This window comes from Tursiops truncatus, chromosome 16, assembly GCF_011762595.2.
Source record: "Tursiops truncatus isolate mTurTru1 chromosome 16, mTurTru1.mat.Y, whole genome shotgun sequence".
NCBI lineage: Eukaryota > Metazoa > Chordata > Mammalia > Artiodactyla > Delphinidae > Tursiops > Tursiops truncatus.
In genome coordinates, this window is record NC_047049.1 from 22,736,257 (window position 1) to 22,755,567 (window position 19,311).

General features: G+C 38.0%; 1 long non-coding RNA gene across 1 annotated transcript in view; it reads right to left on the reverse strand.

Moving 5' to 3' along the window:
- The window catches only part of LOC141276739 (uncharacterized), a 53,047-nt gene extending 35,678 nt beyond the window's left edge, over positions 1–17,369 (reverse strand). Inside the window, exons 1-2 of the long non-coding RNA XR_012326728.1 lie at positions 17,307–17,369; positions 3,727–3,819 (exon numbers count right to left, since the gene is read on the reverse strand). This is a non-coding gene — a long non-coding RNA (uncharacterized lncRNA). The remainder of the gene's footprint in view (positions 1–3,726; positions 3,820–17,306) is intronic.
- Between the last annotated feature and the right edge of the window lie 1,942 nt (positions 17,370–19,311).

Here is a 19,311-nt window from a genome sequence, read left to right on the forward strand (position 1 = left end):
CACATCTTGTTGTGTCACAAAGCAAACCTTGGTAAATTTAAGAAAACTGAAGTCGTATCAAGTATCTTTTCTGACCACAACACTACGAGACTAGATATCAATTACAGGAAAAAATCTGTAAAAACTATAAACACATGAAGGCTAAAAAATACACTACTAAATAACCAAGAGATCACTGAGGAAATCAAAGAGTAAATGAAAAATTACCTAGAAACAAATGACAATGAAAACAAGATGACCCAAAACCTATGGGATGCAGCAAAAGCAGCTCTAAGAGGGAAGTGTATAACAATACAATCCTACCTCAAGAAACAAGAAACATGTCAAATAGACAACCTAACCTTACACCTAAAGCAATTAGAGAAAGAAGAACAAAAAAAAGTTAGCAGAGGGAAAGAAATCATAAAGATTAGATCAGACATCAATGAAAAAGAAATGAAGGAAACGATAGCAAAGATCAATAAAACTAAAAGCTGGTTCTTTGAGAAGATAAACAAAATTGATAAACCATTAGGTAGTCTCATCAAGAAAAAAAGGGAGAGGACTCAAATCAATACAATTAGAAATGAAAAAGGAGAAGTAACAACTGACACTGCAGAAATACAAAGGATCATGAGAGATTACTACAAGCAACTATAGGCCAATAAAATGGACAACCTGGAAGAAATGGACAAATTCTTAGAAAAGCACAACCTGCCGAGACTGAACTAGGAAGAAATAGAAAATATAAACAGACCAATCACAAGCACTGACCTTGAAACTGTGATTAAAAATCTTGCAACAAACAAAAGTTCAGGACCAGATGGCTTCAAAGGCAGATTCTATCAAACATTTAAAAAAGAGCTAACACCTATCCTTCTCAAACTCTTCCAAAATATAGCAGAAGGAGGAACACTCCCAAACTCATTCTACGAGGCCACCATCGCCTGATACCAAAACCAGACAAAGATGTCACAAATAAGGAAAACTAGAGACCCATATCACTGATGAACACAGATGCAAAAATGCTCAACAAAATACTAGCAAAAAGAAACCAGCACCACATTAAAAGGAACATATACCATGATCAAGTGGGGGTTTATCCCAGGAATGCAAGGATTCTTCAATATATGTAAATCAATCAGTGTGATACACCATATTAACAAACAGAAGGAGAAAAACCGTATGATAATCTCAATAGATGCAGAAAAAACTTTCAACAAAATTCAACATCTGTTTATGATAAAAACTCTCCAGAAAGTAGGCATAGAGGGAACCTACCTCAACATAATAAAGGCCATATATGACAAACCCACAGTCAACATTGTTCTCAATGGTGAAAAACTGAAACCATTTCCACTAAGATCAGGAATAAGACAAGGTTGCCCACTCTCACCACTATTATTCAACATAGTTTTGGAAGTTTCAGCCACAGCAGTCAGAGACACCAAAGAAATAAAAGGAATCCAAACAGAAAAGAAGAAGTAAAACTGTCACTCTTTGCAGATGACATGATACTATACATAGAGAACCCTAAAGATGCTACCAGAAAACTATGAGAGCTAATCAATGAATTTGGTAGAGTATCAGGATACAAAATTAATGCACAGAAATCTCTTGCATTTCTATACACTAATGATGAAAAATCTGAAAGAGAAATTAAGGAAACACTCCTGTTTACCACAGCAACAAAAAGAATAAAATACCTAGGAATAAACCTACCTAAGGAGACAAAAGACCTATATGCAGAAAATTATAAGACTGATGAAAGAAATTAAAGATGACAGAAACAGATGGAGAGATGTACCATGTTCTTGGATTGGAAGAATCAACCTTGTGAAAATGACTCTACTACCCAAAGCAATCTACAGATTCAGTGCAATCCCTATCAAACTACCAATGGCATTTTTCACAGAACTAGAACAAAAAATTTCACAATTTGTATGGAAACACAAAAGACCCCGAATAGCCAAAGCAATCTTGAGAATGAAAAACGGAGCTAGAGGCATCAGGCTCCCTGACTTCGGACTATACTACAAAGCTTCAGTAATCAAGACGGTATGATACTAGCACAAAAACAGAAATATAGATCAATGGAACAGGATAGAAAGCCCAGAGATAAACCCACACACTTATGGTCACCTTATCTTTGATAAGGGAGGAAAGAATATACAACGGAGGAAAAACAACCACTTCAATAAGTGGTGCTGGGAAAACTGCACAGCTACATGTAAAAGAATGAAATTAGAACACTCCCTAACACCATACACAAAAGTAAACTCAAAATGGATTAAAGACCTATATGTAAGGCCAGGCACTATAAAACTCTTAGAGGAAACATAGGCAGAACACTCTATGACATAAATCACAGCAAGATCCTTTTTGACCCACCACCTAGAGAAATGGAAATAAAAACAAAAATAAACATATGGGACCTAATGAAACTTAGAAGCCTTTGCACAGCAAAGGAAACCATTAACAAGATGAAAAGACAAGCCCAGAATGTGAGAAAATATTTGCAAATGAAGCAACTGACAAAGGGTTAATCTCTAAAATATGCAAGCAGTTCATGCAGCTCAATATCAAAAAAACAAACAACCCTATCTGAAAATGGGCAGAAGACCTAAATAGACATTTCTCCAGAGAAGATATACAGATGGGCAACAAACATACGAAAGAATGCTCAACATCACTAATCATTAGAGAAATGCAAATCAAAACTACACTGATGTATCATCTCACAGTAGTCAGAATGGTCATCATCAAAAAATCTACAAACAGTAAATGCTGGAGGAGGTGTGGAGAAAAGTGAACCTTCTTGTCGTGTTGGTGGGAATGTAAATTGATACAGCCGTTATGGAGAACAGTATGGAGGTTCCTTATAAAACTAAAAATAGAACTACCATACGACCCAGCAATCCCTCTACTGGGCATACACCCAGAGAAAACGATAATTCAAAAAGAGTCGTGTACCACACTGTTCATTGCAGCACTATTTACAATAGCCAGGACATGGAAGCAACCTAAGTGTCCACTGACAGATGAATGGATAAAGAAGGTGTGGCACATATATACAATGGAATATTACTCAGCCATGAAAAGAAATGAAATTGAGTTACTTGTAGTGAGGTGGATGGACCTAGAGTCTGTCACACAGAGTGAAGTAAGTCAGAAAGGGAATAACAAATACTGTATGCTAACACATGTATACGGAATCAAAAAAAAAAAAAAGGTTCTGAAGAACCTAGGGGCAGGACAGGAATAAAGACACAGTCATAGACAACCGACTTGAGGACATGGTGGTGGGGGGAAGGGTAAGCTGGGATGAAGTAAGAGAGTGGCATTCACAGATATACACTACCAAATGTAAAATAGATAGCTAGTGGGAAGCAGCCGCATAGCACAGGGAGATCAGCTCGTTGCTTTTTGACCAAAGAGGGGTGGGATAGGGAGGGTGGGAGTGAGATGCAAGAGGGAAGGGATATGGGGTTATATGCATACGTACAGCTGATTTACTTTGTTATGCAGCAGAAACTAACACAAAAATGTAAAGCAATTATACTCCAATAAAGTTTAAAATAATAAAATAAAATACTCCCAGAAAAATATTATGTTGATCTAAGTTCTAAACAATTCCGCCAATTTTTGCTGTACTTTTAAATACATGTAGAAGATCCAAATTATTATGTGTTTACTATATATTCTTTAATAAACATTGTGTTCTGCATGGAAGGTAGTCATACTCACCCCCACATATTACTTCTGCCTTTTTAATGTTCACAGTTGTTTAAGCCTGTTTCAGGCACAGATTATCTGTAGGTTCTATGTCACCATATACTCCTGCATTTAAAAAGTAGATTAAACGTTATAACCCAGGGATTACAAAGACCAAGATACAGAACATGAGTTACTCTAATTATGTTATTCTATTTGACCGCTTGGAATTTTTCATTTGTGTTTAAATTTTTTCTGCTGAAGAAACATTTGAAAGCTCACAGAATCCATTTGAAAAAAATGACATGAAATTATGGTGATTTCTGGAATTTATTATGTAAAGAAATCTGTATGACTTTGACAAACTTATCCTGGAGTTTAAAACTTTTCCTAATTATTTGTATGTATATTGCTTCATGTGAAAGAAGCTTTGGAAATTAAAATTAATACAATGTGTTCTTCAACTAGTCTACTGAGCAAGAATATGTGAAAGGATCAATTCTGATGAGATCATTTACTAATTTGCAGAAGGTAGGTGTAAAAACAGAAACTGTAACATTATTATTTATTACCATATCCAATACGTAGGTATACATTTTACTCCTTTTTCTAAAAACATAAAGTAGTGTACTTAAAATTAATTATTACTATATTCCTTTTTTAATATTTCACTACTTTTAATTATTTTTGTTTGTTAACTGCCATGATTATATATATGAATTTCCATAAAAGAAATATTCAGTTTGCATTTTCCTCTCTACTCCCAGCTATTATTATTTCTGGCTAATCTTTTCATTTCATGATTATTACTCAAATTATATCTATTATTGTATGGAAGAGGGAAATGTTAAAAAAAATTATCTGTCTGGCTTTCAAGTATATTAGATATACCATTTAATCAATGAAGTTAATAACTTGGTTGGTAAAATGTTGAGCTGAGAAGGTATAGGTTTCAAAGAATGTCAGTGCACAAAGAAGTTATGAGAACATCCCAACCTAAGTTCAGTAAGAAAGAGCCAAAAGTGAGCTATGGCAGGAGATTTCATTTCTTATCTGAAGCCCTACCTTTAAACAAATGATTATCTCCAGGACCCTGTCTCCCTGATGGTTTCATCCTATTTCCTTCTGCAATACAAAGCTTTCCGGAATACTGTTTTGATAAGCAACTGACTTTAGATTGCTTATCTACAGATGTGTAGGTCTCTACTTTTTGAGACAATGAGAATCACTTGGTAAATATAAAATATTAATTATGTGAACAGCTATCTAAAATTAATGATGGGTCTTGCTTTCAAACAAGACTAAAGGAATTTTTTTAAAAAGTAAGAAGACACTGGAAGATTTTTAAAACACACATTTTTGATGTGTCTATAAGTAGTTAACAATAAGTAGTTTCTATGTAATGGAGAATTACTCTCTATATGCCAGCAAGCTGGGGCTGGTTCATCTAACACCTCCTTTGAGGACCTGGAGATGCTCTGTAAAGGGTCTAGTGATGTGGGTGAGGTGATAAAGACATCATCCCCTACCTCAGAGATTACCTGAGCTACTTTAAAATTAATCTTAATACTTGGCTGGTTTTTAGAAGAGCTAATGAATATAAACCAACCAGCTTGTCAGCATCTGGGAGGAAGCGGCTGAAAGAATTTGCTGAACCCATAAAACAAGTAAATCTTTGCTTACGCCTTGCACATGCCATTAATTAAACATTTTTATTGTGTGGCTCATTTAAAGAAAGGAAAAGAAACATCTTTCATTATGTGAACAGGTCTATAAATAATGAATGGATTATCCAATTTCAGCTCAATGTCAACAAATCTTAGTGGGGTCCGGCAGAAACACAGTGCCCTTTTCACTGCCTGTCATGAAAAGAAAAGGGTTTTAACACTTTCCTAAAGGAGGAGACAAACAAGAGAGGGAGTATAGGTGCTAGAAAGAATTGGTTAAAAAGCAAACCACTGAAACAAATTTCTACATCTGAAAAATGTACCAGTTCCCTTTTTCCTAGGTTCCAAGTACAGAGCTTGACTGTGAACTTTTATCAAGATGAGTTGAGAGTCTGTTTTAAGCACTATAAAATATCGGAGATAAGTTCCCTGAGGACAAATATTAGGTTAGGTAGTCCTCGATTATATGCTCTATTACTTATTACCATTATCACTACCACTGCTTGCCCAAGTTGATTGTCTTACCCTTGATAAATGCTTCCTAATAATTCTAATAACCAATAAATATTTATATTCACCTTGTACCGTGTATTGTGCTGAGCACTTTAAATACTGTGTCTTATTTAGTTCTCACAACAAGGCAATGAGTTAGGCAGGATTATTATGTTCCTTTAACAATTCATGCGAAGCAGTTGCTTTATAAGCTTGTGCCAGTTAGGATAACTCCTACGTCTAAGATCTGACTTGGGATTCACGAACGAGCCTACCTGACAACAGAACTATCTTTATTCTGCTTCCATTCGTATACAATCATCAATAAGTATTTTCCCACTGCTCCTCTCAATGTCCACTGGGGTTGCCCAGAACTCCCCACCCTAATCTCTTGTTTGAGTCAGTTCATCTATTTTCCCTCAACCTTCTTACTCCTCCTAGAACCCGGACAGCCATCCTTACTTATAACCTATGGCTTGCAAATTGTCCGTAAGATGGTGGTGCCAGACTGTCATATATGTCTATACACTTCTGTAAATGCCTCCCAACTAATATGGCAAGATGGTAGAAAGACGTTTCTTAAAGGAAACTTCTGGAGTTGGTCCTCACTAATGTCACTTCTGTTCCTTTAGGGATTCTCTTAGGTAACAAGTTGAATTATGTAAGACAACTTAATGAGGATTACTCAATGCAACAGGGAATGCCCAGTCCCTCTTCAAGCCTATGCCTTTATAACTCAGGTACCTCGTGGTTAGTATTATTATTAAAACACTAGCATATTTTGTTGGAACCTGACATTTTCCTGAATGCTTACTATACACTAGTGGGCACTTTACATGAATAAAATGACCTAATCTTTTTAAAAACCTGGTGAGGTTGGTCCTGCTTTCTTCAATTTATAGCTAAGGAAAAAAGACACAAAGACAAGGACAGTCTGTACTGAATACCTTCAGGAATAAGATCGTCGTTCCCCCAGCTTTTGAGAGCATTTGTGACTGACTGCTCACAACTGAGTTTCTCTCTGAGCATTATCTTCAGCAGAGAAACCACCAAGCCCAAAGTCATGTCCTCTCCTTGGGGGCAGCCTACTACCAATGCCTTGTTGGCGACAGCCTATGAAATTCTGGTCTCCTTACCCTAAAAGATGCATCTGTGTAGATCTGTCCCAGCTCCACAGCTCCCAGTGGGATTGACTGAGGCCTCTGTTACGAACACATACAGTCCAACACTTCCTTCTCCTCAGTCCTAGAGCCTTCACACCCTATGGGCACTCCCTAATAAACTTCTTGCACCCAAGTCTTCGTCTCAAAGTCTATTTCTGAGATATCGATCTAAGACAACTGGTAAATCCTGCAGGTCCAATGGCATTAGAAATACCTATGGTGGGAATATATGTCATATGCAATTTTTTGAAGGCTCCAATTTTAAGGAGAATCACAATATAAGGTTGTGGAGCACTGGTAGTGCTCTGGAGCAAGGGCATGTCATGTACAGTAGAAAATTACACATTTGAAAAATATCTCCTGCTGTGTAACTAGGACTTAATAGCTACAGAGATCCTGACAAGTAGGGCTTCAAGTAAACATGTGTCCATAATTATCCATCATGAGCTGAGATCTATCAAAACCACCAAGTCATAACATAGAAGTAATACATCTGGGAGAGGGCACAAGTAAGCTGAGTATGCAGGCCACTGAGACACCGTACCAACCACCACTGTTAAATGGATTTCTCTCCTTTAGCTCACCCCTATGGCTTCAGGGAGGAAGTCACTTATACCTCCTGACAGAGGAGCAGGAAAGCCAAGTTGCAGCCACACCCAGCAGTGATGTTAAAGGGTAACAGTGAAGTGAAATACTCCCAGTGGGCAAAGCGTTGTCCAGTGTGCCCTCTCCTCTTTGTATGGAGACAGAAGTGGCCTGGCAGAGGAATAAATACAGACTCGTGGGCAGTGACAAATAGCTTGGCTAGTTGCTTAGGATTTTGAAGAAGAAGGACTGAAAGGTTGGTGACAATGAATGCAAGTAAGAGGACTGTGGATGGACCTATGAGAGCAGACATGAAGTGTAAAATTCCTGCTATCACATGTTAATGCCAACACTCACCAGAGGGCATCTATTGTGAAAGAGACAACAAACAACCAAGTAGACAGAATAACTTGGCCAGTTAATAGCAATGTATCTGTAATTGGGCACTCCTGTGCTCGCACGATGGACTTACAAACAAGGTAGACATAGTAGTAGAAATGGAGAATAGGCATGGGCCCAGTAGCATAAGCTGACTCAGCTACTGTGAATGCCAAAAGTCTACACCTCCAACAACGGAGAGCATGATCAACCAGCCACTTGATGACAAGTTGATTACTATTGGACATTTCTCACCCTAGAAAGCAAGCACAAGGATTCATCCTGACTAGAATAAACATATAAGCTGGTTATGGATTTGCCTTTCCTGCTCTTAGGGGCTCAACCAGCATCATGATCTCTGGGATACAAAGCATTTTCTTTGCTGGTACAGGACCCCGCATAAGATCACGTCAGGGCAACGATCCCACTTTATAGCAAAGAAGATGTGGCAGTTGCCCATGACAGTGGGATCCCTTGGCCCCACTACATACCGTACTACCCACAAGCATCTGCAATGCTCTTAAAGGTGTCTACTTGGAGATAAAGCACCACTGTCAAAGATGCAGAATACAGACAAAATCAACAACCATTTTATAGTTCTTTTCCCCAGTAGGTAAACATATCAGTCTAGGAGCCAAGAAGTGACACTGCAGTGGTGCCGCTCACCATCATTCTAGGTGACACTTCTGGGGAATAGATGCTTCTCAGCCTCACAACTCTGGGCTTTGCAGGTTTGCAGATCCTAGCTCCCAGAGGGAAATGCTTTCACCATGGGACAAAGAAAAAGGTTTTAATAAACTTCAAGTCATAGTTGTTACATGTTATTTTGGTCTCCTCATGCCAAGAGATCCACAGGAAAGGGAATGGGGAGGATTACCTGATTCTGGTCATTGACATAAGGTAGCATAGCTGTTACACACAATGGTTAGGGAAGAATATGTCTGCCATCATATCATCCACTAGAGTGTCACTTGCTAATTTTGATAATAAATATATACAAGAGCAGTGGCCATGGCTTAAGGAAAGCAGGGTGACTAAGGGCTCAGAGCCCTCCGATCTGATGAAGGTATTAATTATGTCACCAAATGAGTTCCTGATACCAACAGAAGTGCTCACTGAGGGTGCAAAGAATTCAGAATAGATAGTAGGGAAGAGACATGATGAATTTCAGTCGTGGCTTCAAGTTCAGCTGCAGAAGCAGGCACTATACTTTATCACACTATACTTTCTGCGTTTCCCTAGTAAAATAACAGAATCCTAAAGGTGCTATTCCCACAATTTATATGGAACAATAGGATCTGAGTGGCACAAGTCGTGGATGATAGAGGACACTGTGTCCATCACCAAGATTTCCCCTTCGGGATTAGGTACTCCTTCCCCAGCTGTAGGAAGTGTTGACAACTGACAGCTGTCAGTTGAGACCTTCTTGGGAATTTTCCTCAGTAGGGAAAGAAGAGAACACCTACCCCAAGGTATGCTCCTCTCCAGGAACTGCTGTGTCAAATGACTGATCAGTACAGGGACGTAAAGGCTTGCACCCCTGCTTCATGGAGTGATTTCAGTGGGCCATTCTGACTCCAGAGCAATCTGTGGGATCATTTGCTGTGCCAGCACCGTATCTATTCAACTCCTTCTGCCTTACCCCACTCCTTCACTCTCCCACAGATGTTGTTTCAACAGTGCAATCATCTCCCTGTGTCAGAGTCTGATTCCCAGGCAACTTATCTAAAGCAGTGGCAGAGGCACAGTTGTAGCCCAGGCAATCTAAATCCAGACCTGTGCCGACTGCCTCCTGAGAAGCTGGCTAAATCTCTCATCTCTTCCCATTTCCCATTCAAGTTGGAGCCCCTAGGCCTTTCTGTGACATTCCTTTGATGTAGTGGTATGCTAGATGCAGTTATTCCCTGGTATTGCCCACAGTTTACACTGACTTCCAAAACCTACACTGAAAAACATTTAACTAGGGACAAGGAGGGATGTTTTAACTCCCAGATGAGGCCCTGAACTCCCAGCTGAGGAGCCCTTCTGTGTACCATGATCCCTCCCTCTAGCTGGCTGACCTTCAGCCAGGATCTGTGACCACTCTAGAGACTGAGCCAACAATCATAGACAACTTGACGTAGCTATGTTATCACCATTAGACAATGTCTCAAGTGGTACTTCTACATGCCCATGATCAGTAATGTGACATTTGCACATGAAGGGTGCATGCTTAAAAAGGACACTAGGTATTCAACACGCTTGAGAGATAATGGTCTTCTTCATACATAGGCAGATTAGGGGCTCAGGCCCACATCACTTATTTCTCTGTGGTTTGAAAATGGCATAATGGAAAAACCGAAACAGAGTTTGAAGTCAAAAGGACTACCCTCTTGCTGTGTGGCCTCGAGCAAGTGGCTTAATCTCACTGTGCTTCCCTTTCACTTCTACAATAATGCTGGGGAGCAAGGAGCACTTCCTGGATTTTCAGGTCACTTGCACCTACTTCAGGTCACATGCTTTCTTCCCCACCTCTTTGAAGAAAACCATGAAGGCCCCTCCCAGACAGGGTGAGGCATTTTCTCATATCTGCTCTAAAGGAAGTACAAATGAATGTTCCCATCTAGGATGGGTACAGACTTCTCCAGAGCCAAAGGCTTTCCTAGGTATGTATGTCCTGCTTTATCACATGGAGTCAGGGGGTGATCTAGGAATAGAGAATAGCAGGTGCCTTGTACTAGGCACTTAGGTGTGTGGAGGATAAACTGGAAGAGACAGCCTTGAAATGTCAGCACAAGGTTTCACTTACTATGTTAAAAAAGGTAGCAGGTGTGTGTGTGTGTGTGTGTGTGTGTGTGTGTGTGTGTGTGTGTGTGGTGGAAGAGGTCAGAGGACAATGCTAGAATTACCCGTCGCCATTCTTCTGAACATACACTAATGCTTAACTCCAAAACACCTATTTAATGTTCCTATAGGGATTTCTCCCTGATACACATTTATATATTCTCAGGCTCTATTTCTCTAGGCTTTTTCAAAGTGCTTAAGAAAACAAAACAAAACTGATTGAATCAGTTATCAAAAACCTCCCAACAGTGAAAAGCTCAGGACCAGATGGCTTCACTGGTGAATTCTACCAAACATTTAAAAAAGAATTAATGTCAGTCTTTCTCAAACTCTTCCAAATAATTGAAGAGGCTGGAACACATCAAAACTCAATTTATGAGGCCAGCATTACCTTGATATGAAAGCCAGACAAAGGCATCACAAGAAAACGAAACTGCAGACCAATGTCCCTGATGAATATAGAGGCAAAAATCCTCAACAAAATACTAGCAAACCAAATCCAACAGCACATGAAAAGGATCATACACTAGGATCAAGGGGGATTTATCCATGGGATGCAAAGATGATTCAACATATGAAAATCAATTATTGGGATACACCGTATTAACAGAATAAAGAATTAAAAATCACATTACTGTCTCAACAGATGCAGAAAAGGTTTGACAATATTCATTGTCATGATAACACCTGTCAATAAACTAGGAATACAAGTATATTACCTTAATATAATAAAGGCTGAATATGAAAAGCCCACAGTTGACATCATTTATAACTAATATCAACTTTGAAAATATAAAAGTGCTTCCTTTAAGATTAGGAACAAGGCAAGGATGTCCATTCTTGCCACTTTTATTCAACATAGTACTGGAAGTCTTAGAGAAATTAGGCAAGAAAAATAAATAAAAGACATCCAAATTAGAAAGTAAGTAGCAAAATGTTCCCTGTTTATAGACAATAAAATCATATATAGAGAAAACACTAAAGATTCCAACAAAAAGAAGTCAGAACTAATCAACAAGTTTAGTAAAATTTTGGAATACAAAATCAACATACAAACTTCTGGTGTGTTTCTATACACTAACAAAAAGCAATCTGAAAAACAATTAGAAAAACAATCCCTTTTACAATAGCATCAAAAATACTTAGGAATGGGTCTTCCCTGGTGGTGCAGTGGTTAAGAATCCACCTGTCATTGCAGGGGACATTATTCGAGCCCTGGTCAGGGAAGATGCCATATGCCGCAGAGCAACTAAGCCTGTGCGTCACAACTACTGAGGCTGTGCTCTAGAGCCCGTGAGCCACAACTACTGAGCCTGAATGCCACAACTACTGAAATCCGTGCACCTAGAGCCCATGCTCCTCAACAAGAGAAGCCATCACAACGAGAAGCCTGCACACCACAACAAATAGCCCCCTCTTGCCGCAACTAGAGAAAGCCCGTGCACAGCAACAAAGACCCAATGCAGGTAAAAAAAAAATAAAATGATTTAGGAATAAACTTAACCAAAGAAGTGAAAGATCTGTACACTGAAAGCTATAAAACGTGGGTGAAAAAAATTAAATAAGATGCAAATAAATGAAAACATATCTTGAATTTATGAACCGGAATACTTAATATTGTTAGAATAGCCATACTACCCAAAGTGATCTACAGATTCAATGCAATGACTATCAAAATCCCAGTGGCATTTTTCTTGGAAATAGAAAAAAAAATTTACATCACATGGAATCACAAAAGATAAGAAATACCCAAATCAATCCTGAAAAGGAAGAAAAAAGCTCCTGGAGACATCACACTTCCTGATTTCAAATTGTATTACAAAGCTACAGTAATCAAAAGAGTGTGGTACTGGCCTGAAAACAGATATATTGACCAATGGAACAAAATAGAGAGTGCAGAAGTAAATCCATGCATATATAGGCAACTTATCTTCAACAAGGGTGCCAAGAATACACGATGGGGAAAGAATAGTCTCTTTAGCAAATGGTGTTGAGAAAGCTGAATATCTACAGGTAAAACAATGAAATTGGACCCTTATATATAAAAATCAATTCAAAATAGATTAAAGAATTAAATGTAAAACCTGAAATCATAAAGCTCCTAGAAGAAAACAAAGGAGAAAGAAAGCTTCACGATATTGATCATAACAATGACTCCACAGATATTGCAACAAAAGCAAAGACAAAAAATATTTAAAAATAAACAAGTGGGACTACTTAAACCTGAAAAACTTTTGCACAGCAAAGGAAACAATCAAAAGAGTGAAAAGGCAACCTGTAGAGCCAGAAAAAATATTTGCAAACCATATATCTGATAAGGAGTTAGTCTTCAAAATATATAAGGAACTCCTACAACTTAACAGTAAAATCATCATTGTCATCATCCTCTTCATCATCATCTGATTAAAAAATGGGCTAATCATCGGGGAATTGAAAATCAAAATCACAGTGAGATAACACCTCAGACAAAAGACAGCAAATGTCAGCCAGGATGTAGAGAAATTGGAACCCTTGCACACTATTGTTAGGAATGCAGATGGGGCAGCTGCTATCTAAAACAGTATAGAATTTCCTCAAAAAAGAAAAAAATATAGAACGATCATATGATCCAGCAATCTCAGTTCTGGATATTTATCCAGAAAAATGAAAATCAAGATCTTGACTACGTATTAGACTTCCTGTGTTCATTGCTGCACTATGCACAATATCTAAGTTCTGGAAACAAACTAAATTTCCAGAGAGATGAGTGAATAAGGAAAATGTGGTATATATATATATAAAATGGAATATTATTCAGCCTTAAAATTGAAGGAAATGCTTTAATACACAACAACGTGGATGCACCTTGAGGACAATATACTGAAATAAGCCAGTCACAGAAGGACAAATACTGCATGACTCCACTTATACGACGTACCTAAAATAGTTAAATCCATAGAATCAAAGAGTAAAATGTTAGTTGCCAGAGGCTGAGGAAAGGGGAAAAGTGAAATGACTAATCAATAAGCATAAAGTTTCAGTAAAACAATGATGAATACGCTCTAGAGTTCTGCCACACAACACTGTTATTAACTATAGTCAACAAGAATGTGTTTTACAGTTAAAATCTGTTTAGGAGGTAAATCTCAAGTCAGTGTTCTTACCTCAATAAAATAAAAGTTAAAAACCAAAACAAAGAGCAAACAAACACACACTCTGGTCTTCTTTAGGATTCAGGCTGTATTATGGTTATTTTAATATATCTTGGACCATTAGAGTTCTCTTTCTCATCTCTTTCTGTCTCTCAGCCATAAATTTCTATCTATGTGTTAATATTTTAGAACATAAAATGTTTGTTTTTATCCTCTTCTCTTTCTTTTGTCCACCATTCCCCTACTCCTACTCACCTCTATTCCCTGAGAAAAAAATCACTGTTGAGCGATGCTCTAGAATATGGGGCATCTATTCTTGATTATTCTAACCTCTTCAATCATGAGTTCTTGAAATTGTGGGACCACAGTTTCCTGACACAGTTTACCACTAAAGCAACGATCAGTTCAGTTATTAAATACCAGAATACAGGGATTTAAAGGGGCAAGTTATCTCATCAAAAAATAGAGCTGTCTGGTTAACACATGATTAAGAGGAGTATCTGTTCATTATAGATTCAATCTCATGCTCTTTCCTACCTGCTCCTACCACCTGCTCACAGACAGCCCTCCTTCTTTCTCCTGTTTTTCCCTTGTTCTCCTACTAGTTTTAAAATGTGCTCAAATTAACAAGGACTCAAATGTTAATAATTCCATAATTCAAAAATATATTTAACTTACTTATTCTACTTAAAGGCATAATACAATTACCAATTTACTAGAACTAATGGGTGATTCTTCCCACAAGCAAGAGACTAGTAATGAAAATGCCTTGATAGAAGAGTTTCTTTGCAAGATACAAACGAACAAGTGTCTTTTTACAGCCACATGCGCAGAATTTCATTCCTCCAAACACACTGAATAATACCATGTAAACCTCGCATGGTGACAAAGTCTAAATGCCAGTTAGTAAGGGGCAGGCCTGGAGTTTAGAGCCAGCCCTTTTTGACCCCAAAGCCCATGGTCTCTTTCAGAGTATGAATCTGCCCAATATCTTCTAAACTCAACTAAATTTGGTTCATAGATGCTTTTGCTCACTGTTAAGTTCCATCAGCTAACTCAGTGCCTGGCACTTAGGAAGCTTTTAATATCAATAAAAAGCTATGCAAGGAATGAACGCTCTGGGCACCTGCATCTCCCCCTGAGGCGGGCACAGTGCCTTTCCATCGTGACTGACCCTCCAAAATCGGCAGTAGGTTGTGTTTTTGTATTTGGTAAAATACACACAACCAGAGAACACTGCTTTAGACCTGGATTCAACTTTCAATGTTATCTAATCTTATCTCTTATATTTCAGTTTAGGAAACTAGACCACACAGAGAGAAAGTGACCTATCTCAAGGCTCATAACTAATTAATAACCAGAAAAAGTTTGATTCCAGGTTGTTTGACTTCGTTTAGAAAAGGTTTCTTGTGGCTTTGAAGATGACAAAATCATGGGCAATATTTCAACCAAACCATAGTAGCTGAGGTGACAACTCAAAATATTTAACCAATAATAAATTATTGTAGTTATACTTACTTTGAATACATTTGCTTTTTAACTTGTCAACTAGAGTTGTAAATGAATTATGCAAAACTATTACAATATTAGAGAATCTGACTTTGACTATATATTTAATATTACCAGTGAGTTTTACAAATACATTCATATGTTTTTATGATGTTAATTAGCATCCTTTGCTTTCCACTTAAAGAATGTCCACTTAAAGCATTTCTTGTAAGGCAGGTCTAGTGGTGATGGAACAATCTAAGTGTCCATTGGCAGACAGATGAATAAAGAAAATGTGGTATGTATATAACAATAGAATATTATTCAGCCATATAAAAGGAACCTCTGCCACTTGCAACAACATGGATTAACCTTGAGGGCATTATGCTAAGTGAAATAAGTCAGACAGAGAAAGACAAATACTGTAAGGTCTCATTTACATGTGGAATCTAAAAAAAAAAAAACAACTCATAGAAAGAACATATTGGTGGTTACCAGAGCAGAGGTGGGGAATGAGGGAAGGTAGGGCAATAGGTAAAGGTGGTCAAAAGGTATAAACTTCTAGAATAAATTCTGGGAATTTAATGTACAGCATAGTGACTATAGTTCATAATACTGTATTACATATTTGAAAGTTGCTAAAAGAGTAGATCTTAAAATTCTCATCACAAGAAAAAACATCACTATTGAGGTGATGGATGTTAACTAAACTTATTGTGATAATTGTTTCACAATATATACATATAACAAATCATTATATTATACACCTTAAACATATACTACATTATATATGTAAATTGTATATCAATAAAACTGGAAAAAATAAATAAAAGGAGTTAAAAATTAGAAAAGTAGAAAAAAAAATTCACCAATCCTATGGCCAAGGCACCAACCAGTCAGAATAAACGCTGGCCTGTGTGTGATTCTGTGATGCTCCTCAGAACAGGAACACCAGCCTCACATTATGTGCATCTATCATCTGTTCACTTCACATCCTCCTAGACATTTTTTGCTCAGGCTGGTTAGTTCATCTGTCAGTTTTCCAGGATTTATTATCCTCAACTCACTCCTCTTCTCTCCTCTCATTTAATCCAGAGAAAATGCTCTAACTATATGTATGGGAAGAAGAAAGGCATTTTCATATGGCTAATGAGATGCTGGGCCTGAGGTTGAATCTTGGGGGACCTGCTGCATAAAGAGATGCCAGTGTTGCCTGAACCAGGCTGAGGGTGATAGTTAAGCTCCTGGAGGACCATGGAAAGTCTAGCAGGCAACCTGAAGTCCATTAGTAGACTCCATCTGTTGCTAAGTACCTCAGCACTTAAGCATCCTAGGAAATGAGCACGTATTGGCTCAAAATGTGGAGATGCAGAAAATGGATTTAAATATCTTCCCTTCCAGGAATGCACCTTCCACTAGGCCAGCAGGCTGTCTGTCCTCATTGGAGACTGCAAGCATGTTTAATATTATGTGACATTAATGTATATTGTTCTCCAAACATACCATATGCAAAATAGCAATAATTCTCCATGAGAAATAAAAGAGCAAAGCTAGAGAGTTAAACAGATTGCTAATGAAATAAAGTTAAACTGATCCGTTTCTGTCTAATTCATTCTGGCTCACTTCTCACGGTTAAGAGTCACAGGTGAGTGGAAGAAACGGAAGCCATTCTCCTGACCCCGACCAAGGGTGGGCTTCAGGAATGAGTCTGGCCATGTGCATGAACAGACCTCGCTGCAGGAGCCATGCACAGATGGCTACACAACTAAAACATTAAACGTTTCAAACGATCTACAGGGAAATTGCTCCAAGGCCTTTACATCCTTAAAGCAGGAAATCTCATCAATCAGGAAAATTAAATAAAACAGCTAATGTTGATTTCTTACCTTGTGGAATAATTCTTTTTTTCAATCCAGACAAAGCTGATTATAGGTTGTAAACTAGGTCGTCTGTAATACATTATGGCAAAAGAGAGCAGAAGTAAGCTGAGGATTAAAGTGTCGTGAGGAAAAAGAGGTGTTCTGCCTAACTGGCTGTAGAGAAATATTCAAAATATTTTGACCACCTGATTGAAGATCATTTTAACACAAATGTGTTAACTTCTGATATGGTTGTCAGGACTGTTTAGGGTCCAGTATGGGGACTTCTCTCACCAAAGTTAGGAGTCAGTTTTCAAATAAAACCCCTTGAAGTCTTCACTGAATAAATGCCTCACTCCTGATGGGTTCTGTTTTTGTTTTGTTTTTACTTAAACACTTATTATATGGGAATATATGCCCAGTCCCAAAGGACTATGACCTCTTTGAGAACCAAGTCCATGTTTTGTTTTTGATAAAAACTGTTTGAGTAGAATGAAAATAAATTGTCTCTCAGAAGAAATGCAACCCTAAACCAAGATGCTGATTAGCTGGAATATCAGAAACACAGAATTTTAGCTTTGGAAGGACTATGAGAAATCATTTGGCCACCTCTTCTTCAAAGTAGGGCTTCTCCTTACAGAGACTTCCTGGACACCTGTACCCTTCCCTTCTCTCTCTTTGGTGGTTTCTGTGCCCAGAATGCAAATGACCCCCTACTGATGCCATTTTTTAAATTGGGGTAAGATACACATAACAAAAAATTTACCATTTTAACAATTTTAGACTGTACGATTCAGTGCTATTAAGTACGTTCACAATGTTGTGCAACCATTACCACCGTCTGGTTCCAGAACTTTTTCATTATCTCATTTGCTTTTAAAACAAGATTCTTTGTGACTCTCTCTCTCCCTCTGTTTAACTGACAGTCACCAAGTATCAGACGATCACTGAAACAGAGAGAGGCAGAGCATGCAACCAGCAAGTGTTTACTACACACCTATGCTGGATAGCTCTACCATGATATCAAATGGTGTTGGGAATCAGGATCCTGAATTCCAGTTCCAGTTTATTTCCTAACTACCTGTCCTTAACCTCCCTTTACTTGATGGATACAGTGACTCATGTGTGGATAAAGTTAACAATAATGACTCTTTGGGCCTCTTAGGTCCACTGCAAATCTGATTATCTGTGTCAACTCTCTTTGAGAAGCATAAGATATTACGTAAATTCAAGAGGAAAAGGGTGAAAACAGTTTTGAAATTCGAAAATCTTATTTTGTGGTCCTCTAGAGGGAGCCGTATCCAGGAGGCGATTAACAGACACGTATAATATTGACGAGCTAATGAATTATCACTAATGACAAGTCATATCATTAAATGGCTTGTTAGCACCATATTGGAACTGGCTTCAGATTGGTGTCCAAAAGATATATCCAAACCTCTCCAATTTCTGTTCTTTTGTTATTTGATTTAATCTTCCTTTTACCCCTGCAAACATGGCTCACATTTTCAACTACAAAGTTAGGGTCTCATAAGTCTTAACTAAACATCTATCTGTATGAATCAGTGAATGAATGAGTGAGTGAGTAAATGAATAGCTTATTTGCAAGCTGAATGAGTTTGCTACTGAAGCAATGGAACTATTCAGGGTGAACCAAATTTTTCAATAATTTCTATGGAGAGGAGGCATTGGTCCATAGAACTGGAAGACAAGAGGAAACATCATTTCTCTTTTCATTCCACGGTTAGAAATGGAAAACACTAGCTCTTTGTGAAGCTACTCTGTGTGATGCTGAACCATGCCAAGGATTACTTTATCTCCAATCTGCCTGTTTGAGGCAGAAAGGAAAGTTACTTTTATAAAGAACTTCTTGCGCCCTCTGCTGGCCCTATGGAGTACAACACACACCCTGGAAACCTCCGTGTTACTCTTAACGGTATTAACATGGAAATCAAGTGGGGCCTTTGGGATACAGACTTCGTTTGCTTGAGATTAAGTGATGAGTCTCTTACCAGCTACAACAAAATAATGG